Genomic DNA, 16,617 nt, shown 5'->3' with positions numbered 1-16,617 from the left:
GGTCTTCAAGGAATATAAGTGTCTAAGTTATTGTGGTATTTATGAAGTTCTGAAATAGAAGATAAAATCATGCACAGGGGACCAGTCTTTCCCCACTTTGGAAAGAACATGAAATGGTTAAAAACACAATTTCCCCCCAAATGTGTACCATTGAGGAGATTATATTTGACTTCCTGTCATGTAGACAACTGGAATATAGAGGGAAAACTCTCCAGATGCCTTCTCAGACAAGTTTGTCCTCACTGGAAGATTTTCCCCTCTATCCCTGTTCTGACACCAATTCTATGTTCAATTTTCCATCACTTTCAGCCTAAGCGACAATGGTTACCAGTCAATTAGCAAAGGAACACCCTATATCATGGATCTAGGCCAGAGCGGGTAGCAGGATAAGTGAGCTCACTATATCATGGGTCTAGGCCAGAGCGGGTAGCAGGATAAGTGAGCTCACTATATCATGGGTCTAGGTCAGAGTGGGTAGCAGGGTGAACTTCTAATTTTCCAGATAGAGCAGGCAAACAAAGCCCATCAGGTTTTTACTGTTGGCAGTGCCCCTACCTGTCACCACTAACTGACAGGAAATCCTAAACGCTATAGCTGTCAGCAGAACAGACCACATGTGAAATCTTCTAATGGGGACAACTGCTCATATGACAACCAAAAAGAAACCGTATAACCATTAGGTCTAACTTAAATCTGAGACTTGGGGGGGGGGGGGGGGGGGGGGGGCTTAAAAATACACAGCTAAACTGTTAAACCCAAAAGCAAACATTGCAGCTTACCAATTCTTATGTGATGGCTGCATTACTTTTCTTCCCCTTAATGTCCCCTAGTGATCCAGCTAGTAATGCAGGCCATACATAGGTCAAATTTCAAATTTGCTGATCAAACAATTTGTGTGATTTGTAATTCAATAGCGCCACCATTAATTTTGAAATTCGACCAACCAAGCCTTGCATTTTCTCTCATGTTGCTACGGCAAAGAAATTATTTTCTAATCTGTGACCGGGATAGAAAAATCTTTTCTATCCCAGCCACAGATCATGTGCATTTTGAGTTTACATTTCTCTTCATTACTCCTTTGCAAATCACATCTTTGAATTTTCAACCATTAGTGAGGCCTGCAAAAAAAAAAAAAAAAAAAAAAAAAGCAGTTTTGGATTTCAACAGAACAAGCTTTTCTGCAGATGTAACAGTTAGGGGTTTGCGGCAAACCATTTACCACCGACAGGGCTGCCTACAACTGACCAGATTTTATTTAATTTCTCCCAAAAGGAAAAAACTGTTTGCTGTAACGGATCAAACCCTTAGCTGGAGACTTAAGAAAACGAATGCACCCATATCTGACTGGTAAGCTGTTAGAATACAATTTCCGGTTTTAGGTTTAATACAACAATAAAGTGGTTCTTAAGGATGAAGGTTTTTTTTACCTTCATGCACAAAGGTAAAAAACCTGTGGGCAGCAGCCACCCCTCCCGATCCAGCGATGTGCACAAGCGCATCAGTCAGTGAGCCGATGAGGGAGAGTCGTTGGGGCCGAGCCGCGGCTCATTGTCTGAACGGACATGCAGAGGAGTGGCTCAGGAGCAAGTCTGCTTGGGTGCACCCATTGCAAGCAGCTTGCTCGGGGGGGCAGGTGTGTCGGCAGAGGATCGGGGCTGCTCAGAGCAGACAAGTTTGACATGTTTTCCTTAAACACGTTTACCTTTAATATCACCAAGTAATTTAAGTAATATACAAAAAAAAAAATACACACATGATTACAATATTGCAGAAATATACACTGATGGGATCCATATAAAAGCATTTGTGAGATTTGTTCTTGATTTTTGGAGCGGTTGTAAACAAATTGAAACCATATTTATTCAATAAAGCTGACCCCAGGAACCCAAATTGGGGTCATATTACATGCTTACATCTTTATGGCACACTTTAAAAACTACCATGAGCTGGACATATGGAAGTCTCATCTCCCCGCTTTAGTGCAATGCTGCCCTCCCAATACAACAAAGCACATCAGAGTTTATTCGGCAGTGCACACATTCTGTCTGGACTCTGTTCCCTTATCCAGGGATAGACAACCTGTCAGATCAGGAATTATATGACCTTAGGTAATCGGGTGCTCCAACAACTGAACAGATGATGCCGTCAGTATACATTTGTCACTAGCACACCATTTGAAAATTAATCCAATTTTACTTGCAGCAAAGTCAACAGCACAAAAATATTGATGCCGGCACCGGTGACAAATATCTTCTCTATTGGGTCTGTCAAAAAATAGGGAGAATTGTGGGACATCTCAAAGTCAAATGATCTGTATGCCCTTTGTGAAGAAGTGTAAACATTTTGGTGATCGATACAGGCACCGTTGGTTAACATTTAAAAAAAAAAAAAAAAAAAAAAGCTGTAATCTAGGACCATACCACACTACATTGTTTCCAATATTTACTAATGGTTCTGGTGTAATTTTAGTACAGGCTTTCCAAAATGTCATCCAATCGAAAACAAACTGTACTAGTTCCACAATAGGCCTCTTCCCTGGATTGTGTGTCTTTAGCCTGGTCTGTTGAAATGCATACACATTATGGTCAGAAAGTGATAAGGAATAGAAAAATGCACTTTGAAAGACAGCAGCACCGATTAAGTGTTCTGCTCTGGAAGCAGTTTAGTACTCCTAAATGACTTGGATAAATATGCCAAATACCAATGAATTCAGAATTAAAGTGGTAGCAAACGCCACTTGCAATTTTTACCTACAGGTAAGAAAAACTTATCTGTAGGCAAAATGAATATCCCCCAAACAGCACTGCATATGACATCCCTTTAGATCACTGCAGTACATGGGTGAAAACATCCCAGCCCTTCAAATAGCAAGAACCCATAAGGAAGACCAGGTAAAGGTGGAAGCATGAGGGTGTAGCCTGGACCAACATGGTGTGAGGGAGCTCTGCTTGAGCGATCTGATTCCTTATATCCTGTGGCTATCCTTTAACTTTATTGCCCACCTCACACGGCTTGGACCCCCCCCCCCCCTTTAATAACCCATGTCGCCGCTGGAAGAAGGTGACTGACACTATTGCAAAGCTGGATAAATACCAGCTCAAGGAGAAGGAGACCCTGGGGAAAAATGGTGCCTCCACAACAACCTCCTCCACAGACTAGGCAGTAGCTGACAACTAAAGTATTGGAGGAAATATTAGACTGCAAGAGCACACTGACAAGATCCAAGTGGTGAAGAATTACGTTTGCTTGATTTGGCAGGACCTGCAGAAGCTAAGGGAACATGTTAGAGATCCTTCCACATGGCTGATGGGGGTGACCTACTGCCATTGCAGGTTACCACCAAGAGACTCCAGCACCAACTGCATGCGGTGCCATCTAAACAGGGACAACATGGAGAATAGGCTCAGTCGGTGCAACCTTAGATTTGTGGGGCTACCTGAGGTTGTGGAAGGCTCAGATCCTCAGTCTTTCCTCAAAAAAAATTCTCATCTCCACTTTTGGTAGGCCTGCATTTTCTGCATCCTTTGCGGTAGAGAGGACCCATCAATTGGCAGCCAGACCACCACAAGGTGCGCCTCAGTGTACCTTCATTGCAACATTTCTGAATTAGAGAGACCAGGATGCCATCCTCCATCTCAGAAAAAAATAAAAAATAAAAAGTGTAAAATCCCCTTCAAACAAATGGCGTTCCCAGATTTCTCTGCAGAAGTGCAGAAACAGAAGGCGCACTTTACAGGGGAAAAAATGTAAATTTTCAAATTAGTGACCTCATACACCATGTTACCAGGCTAGACCCCGGGCTGTGGGAGATGATACCTACTTTGACATGCCGGAGGCTGTTTTGCCTGGGCTGGAGGATCGTGATGCACCTGACAAGGTCCCCATGATTGTCAAACTCAAATCTGGATCTTATGGTCATAGGTCTCAGGGATGGTTTGCATGGAGAATGTGGCTGGATGGATGATCCAATTTACACACAGACTACTACCTGCAAAAGGTATTTGTTGTCGTCATGATTCCAGGCCCACTCTCCTCTCGCCTACTTTTATGTGCATCATTTTCCATGTGGTCATGTACCCTCTCCCCTTTTATACAACACCAGCACTAGAAAACTAAAACTGTATGGACAGTATTTCCCGTGTTTTTTCCAGCCATAGCAGTTGGACTATCAAGTTGCTCCCTGCTATGATGTCCGGTAAATGGGACATTTACCCGCTAGACCCCGATCGGGCTAGGTGCCAATAACCAATGCTTGTTCCCATAGCCACTATAAAAATGTCCAACGTGGAATGTGCGTGGCCTTCAGGCTAAACCCAAGCGGAACGCTGCCCTCTTACATTAAAGCACAGCGTGCAGATATCCCAGTATTGGTGGGAGACATCTTATGGGCCAATTGCAGTTGTCCCTTAAAAAGCCCTGGGTAGGGTGGATAGCAGCCGTTTACCACGTGATCGCTTTGTCAAATGATGGAGCGATCACTTGTAAACAAACGGCGTCATGTCCAGTGTGAGCAGAGGGGGGGAGAGATCAGGTGCTGCGGGCTACATGTGTAGTTCCCACTCCATCCATAGCAACGCTCAGCCATCCCATTCATGCTCAGTCACCCCATACTCAGCCATCCCTATAAACTGCTCACTCACCATGCCTCTTACTAAATGCCTTGAAATGTCTACTTTCCAAAAAGGGGTAATTTGGGGGGCATTGGTACTTTCCTGGCTTGTTAGGGTTTCAAGACATGAGATAGGCCATCAGTACATCAGATGTGATTTTCACAGATTGGCACCATAGCTTGTGGACACCAACTTTCACAAAGACCAAATATACACCAATTTGGGTTATGTTTACCAAAGATATGCATGTAAAAGTATAAATTTTGGCCAACTTTATGAAGAAAAATTACCAATTTGCTAATTTTTATAACAAAAGAATGTTCTTTTCACAGAATTTTTTGGTCTCAGCACAAAATATAACCCAGAGATGATTAAATACCACCAAAAATAGCAATTTTATAACAGCTTACCTGTAAATTTATTTTCTTTTGAAGTACGCCGTGGACTCAGGGCCATAGTAATTACTAGCTGGACACTGGCACACCCTAAACAGGAAGTTGCCTCCCTATACTGGGGAGTACCTAAGTTTTGTAGCAAAGCAATACATGTGTATACTAGAAAGAGGGGTAGGGCCACTGTCCCGTGATTGTACTTCAAAAGCAAAGGATTTTACAGGTAAGCAGTTATTAAAAATCCCATTTTGTTTAATCGTACATCATGCGACAGAGCCATAGTAATTACTATGAGGGATGTCGCATAGCAATGCCAACTGAGGGGAGGGAGACAACAAAAGTAGGGCACCACGAGATCAAGAGACTTGTACTGCTGCCTGCAGTATACTGCACCCAAAAGGCTGACATCTTCATGTCTTTACATCCACCTGATAGAATCTGGTAAATGTATGGATTAAAGACCAAGTTGCGGCCTTGCAGATTTGAGCCATAGAGGGTTGCTGATGCACTGCCCACGAAGCACTAACAGCCCTAGAGGAGTGCGATTCGAGAGGGTGGAATCTACCTCTTTCAACCATAAGCTTGAGAGATTACTTTTCAAATCCATTTAGAAATAGTAGGATTTCAATCCTGCCGGTCATCTTAGGACCTTCAGGCAACACGAATCAATATATCAATTTTCTGAATCTGAGCAGTCACCTTCAAGTAGACCTTGATTGCTTTTCCACAGAGATGTAGTGATTTTTATTACATAGAACAGGGTTCTGGAAAAACAAAGTAGAATATCCTGGTTTAGATAAAAACCTGATACTACCTTTGGTAAAAGGTTAGGATGAGGATGCAAGAACTACCTTATCCTTGAATAATAAATGCCCTTTACAAGAAAGAGCAGCCAACGCCAATACCCTTCTTGCAGAAGATATGGTTACCAGAAAAAAAAAAAAAATGGTTTCCTTGTCAAAAAGGACCAAGGGACTGTTGTATTTGGCTCAAAAAAAATAAAAAAAATAAAAAAGGTTTTTGTAATGCCGATAGAACTAAAGTCCAAGTCCCAGGGGTGACCTAACCGGACGGATGATTAAGTCACACTGCCCCCTGAATAAAGCTACAAACCAGAGAATGAAGGCAAGTGGTCGTTGAAATACTGATAAGGCTGAGACCTGTCCTTAGAAATAAAGCTGGCCTTGTACTTTCAAACCCCATATGCAGGAGGTCAAGGATTCTACTTATAACCTACTTCCTGGGGCGCCAACCCCTGGTTTCATACCAGGAGACATGCTTTCCAGACTCCATAATATACAATTATGGAGGCCGGCTTCCTTGCATTAACCAAGGTAGATACCACTGAACCTGATAGCTCACACTTCTTCAGAACGTGGGTCTCAATAGCCAAACCGTTAAATTTGGCATTTGAAAGGCAAGATGGCATACCAGACCTTGCGAGAGAAGGTCTGGATGTGGTGGTAGGGTCCATGGGACCCCTACCACCCTCCTTATCTCTACATACCAAGATCTTCTGGACCACAAGAATCACCGCCTTGCATTCCCGTCTGATCCTGCGACAAAGTCATGGATGCAGGCAGAAAGGAGGGAAAGCATAAATCAGTAAAATAGATTCCACGGGAACACCAAGGCACCCGATTCACATGCTAGCGGATCCTTTGTGCTTAACGCAAAGTTGTCACTCTTCGTTGAACCTAGACAATCAGATCTACGTCTGTGATTCCCCCCCCCCCCCCCCATCTTTGACCTATTGTCAAAGATATCGGGGGGGAAGGAACCAGTCTCGCGGGAACAACTGCTGGCGACTCAAATAGACCGCCTGCCAATTTGATTCCTAGAATGAAAAATGGCCGGTGGGCAGAAAACAATTTACCTTGCCTAAGATAGGCTACGATTCACCTCTCTAGGCTGCACAACTTCTTGTGCCCCCTTGGAGATTGACATAGGCCACTGTTGTGGCATTGTTGGATTGGATCCTGACAGGACAGCTCCTTAAACTAAACATCCAGGCCCTCAGGGCCAAGTGCTCTGCCCAAATCTCTGTTTAATGGGCCAAGTCATTTCTGATCTGGACCACTTTTCTTGGACAGTTGCCTCATCCAGGACTGCTCCCCAACCTAAAAAGGTTGACATAAGTTGTTACCACTTTCCAGGTAATTGGTAGGAAGGATTTTCCCTTTTGCAGATTTTTGATCAACCACAAACTGGGGCTCCGATGCATCTTTGGAGTCAGACACACTGGGAAATCTAAAGCTTGGACCTTCTTGTTCCAAGCCAATAGGATACGGTTTTGCATCAGCCTTGAATGAAACTGAGCATAAGGAAAGGCCTCGATTGAAGCCACCATCTTTCCCAACAACCTGATGCAAAGCTGATTCAAAGGTTTTTTTGCTTGACCACATGAATCAGTTCCTTATGGCACAGATCTTGCTCTAGGTTGAGAACCTAACCTAGGTACCCCAGCTAGTTGACTGGTGACCATACTTTGGTCTAAGCGGGCTACCTTCTGGTCTACCAAGAGCAGATCTAGGTAAGCTAATTTAGTAATTCCTTAGGACCTCAATCTGGCTAGATGGGCCAGAACCTTTGTAAACGTTCAAGGTGCAGTAGCTAGACCGAAAAGCAGGAGCTACAAACTAAAAATGAAGATTTTCTACTTTAAAAGTAAAGATTTCTAGTGAGCAGGGAGGAAATGGGCCCATGAAGGTATGCACCATTGACTTCAAAAGTTCTCCTTGCATGACGGAGACAACTGATTGGATTGACTCCATGCGAAAAGAGCAGATATTCAGGAACCAGTTTAGATTCTTGAGATCCAGAACGGGTTTGACCTCTCCTTTACATTTTGCTGTGAAAAAGGTTTGAATTAAACTTCAACCCCTGCTTTTTCATGGGGACCATCATGACCACATTGCCAAAAGATGGTCCAATGCTAGAAAGACTTTAAGAATGTCTGATCTGAGAAAGCAAGGAGATGGGAACTCCAGTTTGTACCCTAGAGTTATTGAAGCCATCTGTCTCGACACTTTCTGCCAGACAAGGATCTATATTATGCAGCCTGTCACCCAGCCTGGCTGTTGTAGATCACAGGAATCAGATGCAGAAAAAAGAAAAAAATTCCCAGGACCAATGGTCCCACTGGGTGCCAGGTCCTTCTACACTAGGCAGAAAAAAAATGGAGTTACGTACCGGTAACATCCTTTTCCAGGAGTCTTTCAGGACAGCCACCTTTGAGAGACACTGGCTCCTCCCCTCTTAGGAAACACAGCCTTCATTTTCATGATTTAAGCCTCCTCCTCCCTTCGTTCCTCAGTTCTTCCAGAGTACCTCCGGCCAACTGGGGAGACACAAGAACACGTCAAACAAATAAACTTTTAGTCTTACCTGACGGTCTCATGTGATGAGTTCCCGATGATCTGCAAAAAACCTGGGTGGGAACCGGTGCTGTCCTGAAAGACTCCTGGAAAAGGATGTTACCGGTACGTAACTCCATTTTTCCCCCAATTGTCTTTCAGGACAGTGACCTTTGAGAGGATAAGCGAGTACCTTGTCTTAGGGTGGGACCTACTGCTTGCAGCACCTTGTGACCAAAGGGCTTGGTCTTTGGCTGAGAGAAGATCCAATCTATAGCGCTTCACGAACGTAGAAAACTTGAACCACGTTGCGGCTCTACAGATCTGTTCAGGAGACGCACCAGCCCACTTTGTCTGCGGAGTTGCCGCTGTCCTGGCTGAGTGTGCTTTAATTCTAACTGGAGGCTTTAATACCCCAACCACGCAAGTCTGCCCAATGGCTGACCTTAACCATCTGGTTAGCGTACGTCTAAAGGCTTTGGAACCCTTCCTAGCCCTTGGGAGTAACACTAAAAGTAAATCAGACTTCCTGAACTGACTTTGTGCAACCAAAATAATGAAGGACACATCTTCTAACGTCCAATAAGATGTGTTCCTGTTCTCTCACTGGTTTTGAACGAAAAATAGGCAGCATAATCTCTCGGACTCTGAGGATTAGAGACTACCATTAGGTAAAAAGGCCAGAACGGTCTTAAAAACTGAATAGTCTGGAAAGGGAGTGCCCTAACAGAAAGGGTTTCGAGTTTACTCACTTTCCTTGCCGTAGTGATCGCCACAAAAAAACAGTTTTGAGAGTAATCAACCATAACAAGCCAGATTCCAATTGCTGAAAAGGTTCTTTGTGAGAACCTGTAAAACTAATGAGCGACCCCGACTGGGGAGGGGACGACCAAAGGCTTGGTCTTTACCTACTTCAGGCTCTAAGAACCTTACTATACCAAGGTCTGATATTAAATGCCCTTCCAGGAGTACGCTAAAAGCGAAAACCTGACTCTTCAATGTTTATGGGGCTAAACCTTTATCTGCCCCTGACTGCAGGAACTCTAGAACGACTACAAGGCTGTGCACATTGAAGGAGTTCTGAGCACCAGCTGTTGAACCGCCTCCATACCTTCAAGAAAATGGTCTGAGTTTCTATTTACCTACAATTCAGAAGAGTGGCTATTAAACAATCTGAGACCCCTTTGCCCTTCGGCAATTCCTTCTCAGTAGCCAAGCTGCAAGAATCCACCTGGGGACCGCAGATTGGACCCTGGGAAAGGAGACACTTAGACCGGGAAAACCCGGGGGGGGGGGGGGGGGTTTTACTGACAGGCCCTTCAGAATGGAGAACCACAGCCTCCTGGGCCCAAGAGGTGTGATTAGAAAACAGGTAGTAATCTCCACCTGAAAACTTCCCTGACCTTCTCTCACTGGTTTTGCTGCAGGAATCAGAACGGGAGGGGAGAAAGCATAGCACTTAGAGAAACCCTAACTCTGTGCTTTAGTGTGTCTGCTCCCGACCTCCCCTCTCCCCTGTTCATGGAACAGGAGATGGCTTCCTTTGCGTTTTCCCTTGAGAAAAAAAAAAAAAAAAAAAAGGTCTATCCAAGGAATCCCCCAACTCTGGGTGATCCATTCGAAGAACCTCCTGCTTGAGAACCTGGTTGCTCTGAGGAAATCTAATATCAGAATTTGCTCTCCTTTCAAACAGATCACTGGAAAGACAGGATTTTAATATTCGGCCCATCTGAGGATGGCCTTCGCTAGGACCCATAAGGATTCGCTCCAGGAGTCCCCGTCCTGTCGACGTAAGCCACTGCCAAGGGATTGTTTCCATGACTCTTACATGAAGTCTCCCGAGAACTCTCTGAAAGGTCCTGAGAACCAGATCTACTGTTCTCAACTCCCTCCAATTTGAGGATCTCTTAGATTCCTTCCTCTCCCAGGTACCCTGTACCAAACAGGAGTCTAGGTGTGTACCCCAACTTAAGCCGTTCGTATCGGTTGTAACCCTGGATACTGGCAAACTCCATTCTAGGTCTTGTAACAAACGTGCTCCCTTTCCCAAAGGGACCTCTTTACCTGAGTTGGAACCGAAACTAAAAAGTCCCAAGACCCCTGACTGTGGTCCCAAACCTTCAAGATAAATAGTTTGCAGAGGACGGTAACATGACCCCGTCCACTGAACTGCTAGGAGCGTGGCTGTCAGTAAACCCAACCTGCCTGAGTTTTTGACGGTTGCCCTGGAGAAACAACAGTGCTAGGTCTATCTTCTGGATCTTCTCCAAGGAGGGAAGACCTTTTGTTCTGTTGAGCCCAGCACCTACCCCAGGAAGGTGACCCCCTGGTAAGGATTTTAAGTTGGGTTTCTCTAGGTTCAGAGGCCAACCCAGGCTCACCAACAGGTCTTTTGTTACCTGTGGATCCCAAATCGACTGCGCCAGAGAAGGTACAAACAGGAGAAGATCGTCAAACACATGATCACCGAGACTCCCCTGAGACGCAGGAATGCCAGAACTTCTACCATCACTTTGGTGAAGATACGAGGAGGAAAGGGATAGCCCAAAAGGGAAGTGTTTTGAACTGAAGGTGTAGCACCCCTACAGAAGTTATCACTGCCAGCCTAAGGAAACGCTGGTGGTTCTCTGCGATGGGAATATGCAGGTATGCATTCTTACTATCCATGCCCTGAAAACAGTTTTGGTGGAAGAGGTGCCCTCACCCAGTGACCAAAACCAACAAAAGCCGTCTGTAGGTGACTAAGACACACAGACGCTTCAGGTTCAGAATGAGCCTGAACTTTTTCCAAAGGCTTGTGAACCACAAAAAAGTGAGAATAGGAGCCCTTCCTATCTATCCTGCTGGGACCTGTATTACCACTTCCTGTTCCTCTAACTCCTGAAGAGGAAAGAAGGGCACATTTTGGCAGCTCAGTGACAAGGAGTCTCAAACAGGGGGGAGTTCTGAAAACTCCCAACGGTAACCTCTTCTGATGATCCTCATCACAAACTAATTGGAGGTGATCATCTCCCACTGGGGGAGGAAGGCCCCTTTTTATATATTTCCTCTTAAGGGAAACGGCCTTTATCTTATCAGCCGTGCGATCTCGCACTGCTTCAAGACCTGGCCAAAAACAGCAGGTCTCCAGTAAAAAAGGATTACACAGAGCTTTTGCATTGGACGCCTTGACCCCCTGCCATGTCTTCAGCCTTAAGGCCCTCCAGGCTGAGTTGGTCAGAGCTGAAGATCTTGCATACATTCACCTGGATTGAATCGAAGCAGCGTATGCCAACTCCTTAAGCAGCGTGGGAAAGGAGGATAGAAAGTCTCCTCTGCCATCATTGCTTCATGCATTAATCTGGCTAAGCCGACACTTCATATTATGAGCCACCCCTGTGGCCGCTATGGCAGGCTTATATATTTTCTTAAGAGAAAAAACCCATGCATCCTTCAGAAGTGAGTCCATCATTTCAAACCATAGGGTCTGAAAGTATTCCCATGTCCCCGAGGACAGGTCAGAATGCCTGGACATCTGAAGAAAGGTAGCCTCTAACCTGGGAGATTCTATTCCAGACAAGAGCTTCCTCTTCCGCCCAAGAAAAAAACCTTTGTTTTAATGCACCAGAAAAGAAAGGTTTTCCTTCGGGACCCCGCCATTTCTGATGTCATCGATCAAGACGTCATGAACCGGGAACACCCGCTTCCCCCAGGCCCTAGTACATCTGATCGTGGGGTGACAATGCCTTCTTTTTCTCTTGTATGCCTAAAGTGGTATGAATAGCTCCCAAGAGCTTATCCACTTCATCCAGGGGGAAGTTTACATCGTGAGGTTCTTTTGGGTTCCCCACCCAAGCCCTCACCATCAGATTCCCTTGAGAGTCTGAGACGGCACTGTCAATTTCTTCCTCAACTTCCTCTCTGGAACCCTCTAGACTCTCCCTTAACATGCAGGAGGAACATCTATCGGGTTAGGTGGAACACTCTGCTGTGCTGTGCTGGTGAAAGAGTGCTCTGGAGCTTTCACAGAAGCCGCCAGATATGCACCGTGTTCTGCTGCCTGTTTCCTGATGGCGCTCAAACAGGGACCTGAACCCTTAGGTTAAAGGTCTGACTGAGCTATCCGGTGCTTCAATACACTCTTAACCAAGTGCCCTGAACCAGGGATTCCCCCAAAGAGGCTCTATATGAAGGACGCTCCCTCCTAGAACCAAGGGGAGATTTGCTCATGTCCCCTACGGCACCTGGTATTCCCAGGCGGTCTCCCATCCAGGTACTAACCAGGCCCGACCCTGCTTAGCATCCAAGATCAGACGAGATAGAGCGCATTCAGGGTGATGTGGCCGTAGGCCTCTGAGACAGAGATAAAAGAGCAGCATAAAATCCTAAAAAAAGAAACACCAGCACTACTTAAGAGGACCACCGGGAGTGCCCTCCCCTAGGATCAATCTCCATCTGGATCCCAGACGCACTACCCTTCCCCCCGACCACCGAGGGGGAAAAAACACCAGTGGAGCTACTGGTTGTAAGGGAACCCCTCGCCAGGGCTTTTACCTTTGAGTGGCTGGTGCCGTTACTCCTGGAGCTCCTGAAGCCACTGCTTCGGACATTCTCCTGTTGAGGAAGAGTGGTACGAACGTGCCTCCAAAGCTACCTGTGCAACTTAGAAGAGAGGCTGCACCAGCCGAACGCTTGGTCCTCCTTTCCGTCCGCGTCCGGAACCGGAAGACGCGGGTTCAACGAAGACGTCCGCCCCCACCAGAACTGACGTCGCCCGTCATCTGGTCCGGCCTCCAGCTCCAAGCCGACTGCAAACACAGGGGGACCTAGGAAACGAATGGATGGACCTCCCTAAAACTTCCTGCTTTCCCCAAGCGAAGATTAGAGTGCGTGTAAAAAAGGTCAGTACAAGAGTTCAGCTCCCCAGCCGACCGGACTGCCTATCCCGTTGAAGCACCCTCCTGCGGGCGAACGAAGGGATGAACCTCTAAAGACTTCCTGCTTTCCCCAAGCGAAGTTTAGAGTGTATGGACAGTACAAAAATTCAGCTCACCAGCTGGCCGGACTGCCGAAAGTAGACCGATAGACGATCGGACTGCCGAGTGGGGCCAGAGCTCCGCTCGGATAGCTTCAGTCTCTCCAACTGATTCAGCTAAGGTTCCTTAGCGGTGTCTCCCCACCGGAGGAAACACCATAACTGAGGAACGAAGGGAGGAGGAGGCTTAAATCATGAAAATGAAGGCGGTGTTTCCTAAGAGGGGAGGAGCCAGTGTCTCTCAAAGGTGGCTGTCCTGAAAGACGATTGGGGAAAAAACGGAGCTGCTGGATACAGGGTAATGTGTTCTAGCCTGTAGGACCGGCCCCTGGGTGGTACTGTGCAAGTGTTGCTGTTAACACTTTCTGCCTGGTCCTCTCCTATAGGGGCAATATAACCGTAAGGTCAAGATGAGATTCTGTGTCCGGCAAGAGAAAAAAAAAAAAGTTTTAGTAATACAGGGGCGGCAGTGTTGTAAACAGTTGCAAACATTTCATGGCCCCCGATGGCTCACTAACCAGCCACCCTCTCAGGGGAGGATGCCATTGCAGAGATGAGTTTTAGGCTTTCAGATTTTGATAGAGACCTTTAGCACTTTTTTGGGGGTGTTTCTACCTCCCCTTCTGACCATAGCCCGATTCATAACTGCAGGAGGTACTACCAGAAGAAATCACATCCACTGCTTGAGCAAGTCCAGCCACTGCAGCTATTAATGCTCAGCTAAAATGTGTCAATAGGAATGCCTGTGCCGCCAAACCTTTTACATGCCCCTTTTTGCTTGTGTCCCTCCGGCATATGCAGCCAGCAAAAATAACGGGCGTCTGAGCTGCTAGCTGGAGGAAAAGCTTCTGCTGACAGCGTGACTGAGGAAAGCATAAGATATGTGCTCCATACAGCCCCCAGTGGTGACTTAGGCATGACAACATTTACTTTTTTCTTAAAGGAAACATTTCATAAGAAAATTAAAAATGCCTTAGAAAAAAAAAAAAAAATAAATAAAAAAAAAAAAATTCCCGCCGCAGGGTTTTCTGTGATAAAAACCAACAGACCCAATCTTCACCCCTCATGGTGGGTTACGTTACCAAACCTTCAGGGACTGGGGCCCCTCAGTAAACACTCCTGGACCCGTAATAGCACCCCACCAGCGTTGCAGGCAAAGCCTGATTTCTTTGGACACGAGGCCTGGGTACCATTCAATTTGGCCTGAAAAAAACTTTGAATGGATCCGGCTGCATAGCTAGCCCCAGCAAGGATTGCTCCAGTGGAGCTCGGCACATCTTTACACGCAATCAACACCTTAGACTGGCGAAAAAAAAAAAAAAGGGAGGTACTCCCGGTATGGAGGAGATGTATAGGGAGGCACCTTCCTGTTTAGGGCGTGGCAGTGTCCATCACCTGAAGGTGGCCTATAAACCACATAGTAATTACTATGGCTGTGTCCTGTGATTATGATTAAAGAAAGCTCTATTTGGGGGGGAAAAAAAGGGGGGGGGGGGGAATGTCATAGGTACAGTGTTGTATGACTAATTGTCAAAGTGTAAGAGCACCGAAAGTTGAAAATTGGTCTGGTTAGGAACGGGGTTCAAGTACCCAGTGGGTAAGTGGTTAAAATGGTTCAGTTACCTAAATGTTTGTACGTACTATGGCACGCTCCAGCGTATATACCACTGCAAATTTTTATATCCCTGGAAGCCATTCTGAAAACCTTTGTTTGGAGAAATGCCCACCATAAATTATCCTGGCAAGCATTGAAAAACCTCATGGATCTTGGGGTACAGCGCTTCCATATTTTAATTTGGAAGAGCAATTGTCCTATTTTTTTTACTTGGTTAAGGGGGACTGGGATCGCCATCTGGCATTGGTGTGCTCTGCTTTGTCTGAATCACCACACCCTTTTCATCTCCTCAGAGACCCTGGTGACCCATGGACAATGGGAAATCACAAAGGCTTGTTATATCAGTGTAAGGTGTGGGAAATGGTGAGGGGCAGAGTCAGGATTCCTATGGGAGTTGTATACTTATCTGACGTTAATTGTGGGATCCTTCCAGCAACCTAACCCCTTCCCGACCAGCCACCATTGTACTGCGGCAGGTTGGCTCCCCTGGGCAAAATGGCATTACTTTGGGCCGATTCACCTTTCGGCCACTAGCTGCCAGGAGGCACGCCCGAGTCTCACCGCCAATGTGAGTGTCCAGCGGGCGAAATGAACAGAGCAAGAGCCAGGATCTGGTGTGTAAACAGATCCCAGGTCTCAGGGTAGAGGAGACAGCGTATGAACACATGTATGAACACCGATCTGTCTCCTAGTCAGTCCCACTCCCCCCAGTTAGAACACACACTAGGGAACAGAAATAACCCCTTCCCTGCCAGTGACAATTACACAGTAATCAGTGCATTTTTAGATTATATGATCGCTGTATAATAGTCACTGGTCCCAAAAAAATTTCAAGTGTCCAATGCAAAATCGTAGCCCCGATAAAAAATAAAGTACATTTTGTTTGGGTACAGCATTTCGCAATTGTCAGTTAAAGCGATGCTGTGCGGTATCGCAAAAAAAAAAGTTACCTGGTCATTGAGCAGTCAAATCTTCCGGGGCTGAAGTGGTTAAGGAGGATTTTATGCATTACCAATTCAATGCACGTTTGCTACCTCCAGATTCACTCTTGATGAAATGGGGTCCCCCCCCCCTCAAACTTTGCCCTAAGCAGTGTATACTTGGGAGTGTTCCCAGACCCAGATTCTGATATATTTCTTTACACTTTCCTGCAGGAACCGCTATTTATGGCTAGACTGCTTATTGCATGGATACGGCTTAGGGTACTACGATCCACTGTCCAAGATTGGATAGCTGCAGTTAATGTTGTACCCGACTGGAAGGAAGGAAGGACCTGTCAGCAGTGACTGGAGGGCTTTAAAAAGGCAAGCCTTGCAAGGGGGCATGAAATTTTGTTCTACATTTACTACCACTTTAAGAAAAGTCCAACTCCTGCAATATGGGTCTATACACAACACCTGCACAGTTAAGCCAGAGATAATCAAAAAGGGAGGTGGTACAAAGTTCAAGTGTTACTAAAGGTCTGAAAACACAACAGATGCATCCTGTATTAAAGTGTTATTTTAAAGCAAACTTAAAGTAACCCTGCCTGCTGCAAAGCCTTGAAGACTTCAGCCATTCAGCAGAAAAGAAGCATGGCAGGGGATTCAGGCATCCAATATACTTAAAAGTACACAGGATGTCAAAATTC

The 16,617-nt window shown here is 45.8% G+C and overlaps 1 protein-coding gene and 1 pseudogene across 1 annotated transcript in view; both read right to left on the bottom strand.

The window, feature by feature from the left end:
- PRKAA1 (protein kinase AMP-activated catalytic subunit alpha 1) overlaps nucleotides 1–16,617 on the bottom strand; it is a 69,455-nt gene that overhangs the window by 9,691 nt on the left and 43,147 nt on the right.
- Nucleotides 12,570–12,688, bottom strand: LOC143941626 (5S ribosomal RNA; annotated as a pseudogene).

This window comes from Lithobates pipiens, unplaced genomic scaffold, assembly GCF_037356315.1.
Source record: "Lithobates pipiens isolate NorthernLeopardFrog02 unplaced genomic scaffold, aLitPip1_a1.2 Scaffold_3, whole genome shotgun sequence".
NCBI lineage: Eukaryota > Metazoa > Chordata > Amphibia > Anura > Ranidae > Lithobates > Lithobates pipiens.
Note: the sequence above shows the minus strand (reverse complement) of the source record. Positions and strands in the feature narration are given on the sequence as shown.